Source organism: Lepus europaeus, chromosome 6, assembly GCF_033115175.1.
Source record: "Lepus europaeus isolate LE1 chromosome 6, mLepTim1.pri, whole genome shotgun sequence".
NCBI lineage: Eukaryota > Metazoa > Chordata > Mammalia > Lagomorpha > Leporidae > Lepus > Lepus europaeus.
In genome coordinates this window covers 17,231,100-17,234,992 of record NC_084832.1, presented here as the reverse complement: position 1 = coordinate 17,234,992, position 3,893 = coordinate 17,231,100, and the positions used below count along the sequence as shown (strand labels likewise).

Genomic DNA, 3,893 nt, shown 5'->3' with positions numbered 1-3,893 from the left:
ATTACATTCCTGGTACTGCAGGTACGGTCGGGTCGTTACCCAGAAATCCCAGTGTGGGAGAGCATTTTTCATGTGCTGCTGCTTGAGCGATCCCTGGAAGCTAAGGGGAACCCCCTTGGCTCACATAAAGTTGGCGAGCAGAGCCTTGGATCTCATGTCCCAAAACTCCCACAGTTGCAGGATGCAGGGGATCTGTTCTCTGCCCTAGAAGTTGCCCTGATCACTTTTGGTAGCAGTGGTGCCAAGGTCAGCCCAGCCTGGTCGTCTGTGGGGGTGGGGGTGGGGGAGGGGAGGGAGGCAATGTGGCTTCCCTTCTTAGAGCCCAGCAGTCGCTCAGACCCCAGTCAGCTCCTCAGGCTGGAGTTACAGTCAGCGGGTCACTGTGGAATCCTCCCTCAGGTAAAGCTGCGAGTGGCAGAGCGTGCGCCAACTTCTCCCTACCCTGACTCAGTAAGATGGTGACTCCCAGCTGGCAGCCCTTGGCCAGCCTCAACTGCGTCTCTACCCTCCTTTGTTACTACCCATTGGGTCTTCATTCTTTTTGTGACTTCTCCACTGGAAACTTCTGTCAGCCAGCCCCCTGGAAATGCAGTCCTTCCTTTGTTTTTGTTTTTGTATCCTAGAACAGCTGAAGTCAGTGTGATTTCACCCTAGTCAGCCATCTTGGATCATCCCTGGACTCTCAACACTGAGATTTGTAAGATGTTTTTAAAATTTTTTTTATTTAGATGGTTATAGTATTTATGATTAAGAAGAGTTTTCTTCCTTCCAGTCCTTAAATCTGTACATTTTTTTCTCAGGATTTTAAGACTTTACACTGTTGAGGAGAAATTGTACTAGTTGACATCTGTGTTTTCTTCCTGATTTTATAGGGAAACTTTCAAACACTTCAACACATAAGCTACTTTCTAAGAGTTCCTCATATTTGATCAGATTAATGAAGTCTCTAATATGTTAAGTGCTTTCTAAAAAACTCAAGAATGGGTATTACATTTGTCAAATGGTTTCTATTTATTTGCTGAGATGATCAGGTTTTTTTTTTAAACACATACTGTCAATATTTACATTAGTAAATGTATGAAGCTCAAATATCTTTGACATTTCTTCAAAAAACATACTGTATGGGCTTCTTTTTTTCTTTTTAAAAATTTTATTTATTTATTTGTGGAGTTAGAGAGACAGATAGTGAAAGAGATCTCCCATCCCACTTGTTTACTCAAAAGCCCACAAGTGCCAGGGTTGGGCTGAGTGGAAGCCAGGAGCAAGGAGCTCACCCCGTCTGGGTCTCCCATGTAGGTGGCAGAAACTCAACAATTTGAGCTATCACTGATGCCTCCCAGGATCTGCATTAACAGGAAACAGGAGTCAGCATTCGGAGCTGGGACTGGACCCAGGGTGCTGTGATGTGAAACTAAGCCAAACATCTTAACCACCAGGCCAAATATCTATTGCTCAGTGGTTTTATTTTAGCTTTAATAAATTCAAGCTGATAATACTTTAGAGAGAATATTTATATCTGTTTATGAATAAAATTAACCTATGAATTTTCCTTTTGTATATTATTTGATTTTTTAATCAAGATCATACTTCCTCCATTAAATGAATTGGAGAATATTTCTTTTGTCCTATAGAGAAAGTTACATAACAATCAGATTCACTGATCCTTGACTACATGATATGATCTGTCTGTTTTGGTCTGCTCATTAATTTTATAAGTAAATATATTTTTTATGGATTACAGTGGCTCCCCCCCATAACTTCCCTCCCACCCGCAACCCTCCCCTCTCCCGCTCCCTCTCCCCTTCCATTCACATCAAGATTCATTTGCTATTCTCTTTATATACAGAAGATCAAAGTAAATATATTTTAAACATGATTTCTTTGTGTATGTCTGTCTGTTTGTTCAGACTTTCGGGTTCTTCATTTTCCACCATTTCACCTAAGTTTTGAAATTTATTAGTGTAAGATAGCATGCAGCCGGTGCCGCGGCTCACTAGGCTAATCCTTCGCCTTGCGGCGCCGGCACACCGGGTTCTAGTCCCGGTTGGGGCACCGGATTCTGTCCCGGTTGCCCCTCTTCCAGGCCAGCTCTCTGCTGTGGCCAGGGAGTGCAGTGGAGCATGGCCCAAGTGCTTGGGCCCTGCACCCCATGCGAGACCAGGATAAGCACTTGGCTCCTGGCTTCGGATCAGCGAGATGCGCCGGCCGCGGCGGCCATTGGAGGGTGAACCAACGGCAAAGGAAGACCTTTCTCTCTGTCTCTCTCTCACTGTCCACTCTGCCTGTCAAAAATAAAAATTAAAAAAAAAAAAAAGATAGCATGCTATTCTTTTATTGTTAACTGCTTTATCTGTGATTGTGTTCACTCTAGTTCCTAACTTTGCTCTATTGTCATTTCTTTTTTTTTATTTTTATTTTTTTTTCTGAAACACAATCTTATTTATTTGTTGTTATTAGACCTTATTTTTGACTGGACTCAGATTTAGAAGTAGACGCTCTCAGAGGAGACAGCCTACGTCTCTTGGCAATCTGTTCCTGGCGTTTTCCTTTGGCCTCCTTCATTCTCTTGGCCAAGAGTTTAGCATATTCTGCAGCCTCCTCCTGTGCTTCTTATGCGCTGTTTCTTCAGAGCAATTCGCCGGCGTTTGTGTTGCAGGACACGTGGAGTCACCAGATGCTGAATCTTGGGTGCTTTGGTCCTAGGTTTCTTACCTTCTTTGTTTAAGGGCTTTCTTACAACATCCTGGCGTACATCATCTTCTTTAGAGAGGTTGAAAAGTTTACGAATTCTGCTGGCTCTTTTAGGACCCAGGCGACGAGGCACCGTGGTATCAGTCAATCCAGGAATATCTTTCTCTCCTTTTTTTACAATAACCAACTTGAGAACACTCAAATTGGCATTGACAATGCAGCCCCAAACTGATTTGGGCTTTCTTTCTCCAGTTCTCCTGGGTCTGTAACAGGAATGCCCCTTACTCAGCAGCAGGCGGACCCGGCCATGGGTCAAGACACCTTGCTTCATGGGAAAGCCTTGTTGATCATTCCCACCACTGATCTGGACCACATAACCCTTCCATTCTCCACCCAGAGCGTCGGCAGCAACTTCTGTGGCCATACGCTTCTCATAGAAAGTACGAAGTTTACGTTCATCATCCACTTCGATGAGTTTCTGGCAGCCAGTGGCCGGGAAGGAGATATTCAGCTTCATTTGGAAGCAGCTGACCGCCTCAGAGGCACCAGGGAAAAGAGGGCCATTTCTTTTTTTTGAAAAGATGGATTTATTTATTTGAAAGGCAGAGTTAGAGAGAGAGAGATAAGTTTTTTATCTCCTGGCTCACTTCCCAAATGGCCACAATGGCCAGGGCTGGGAAGGCTAAAGCCGGGAGCCTGGAAATCCATCTGGATCTCCCATATAGGTGGCTGGGGCCCAAGCATTTAGTACCTCTTCTGCTACTTTCCTATCAGAGAACTGGATCAGAAGTGGAACTACCAGGATTTGAACCAGCACTCATATGGGATGTTGGCATTGCAGGCAGTGGTTTAATCCCCTGTGCTACAGCAGTGGCCTGGCTTCAATTCTTAATAAACCTTCCTATAAGTCAGAAACATGCCAGGGGATACCAATACAATCCCATCAAGGTGGCATGTACCAATGCCATCTTGCTAGTCCATGTGATCAATTTCAGTTCACAATTGATCACACTGATAGGTCTAAGAGTCAAAGGGATCACACAAATAAGACTAATGTCTGCTAATACTAACTGATAAAATCAGAAAGGGAGAGAAAGATCCAACATGGGAGGTGGGAGACACAGCAGACTCATAGAATGGCAGATGTCCTAAATAGCACTCTGGCCTCAGAATCAGCCCTTGAGGCATTTGGATCTGGCTGA

General features: G+C 44.2%; 1 pseudogene; it reads right to left on the bottom strand.

Annotated features, from left to right (window-relative positions):
- Window positions 1–2,460: 2,460 nt before the first annotated feature.
- LOC133762264 (small ribosomal subunit protein eS6-like) lies at window positions 2,461–3,208 on the bottom strand (annotated as a pseudogene).
- Between the last annotated feature and the right edge of the window lie 685 nt (window positions 3,209–3,893).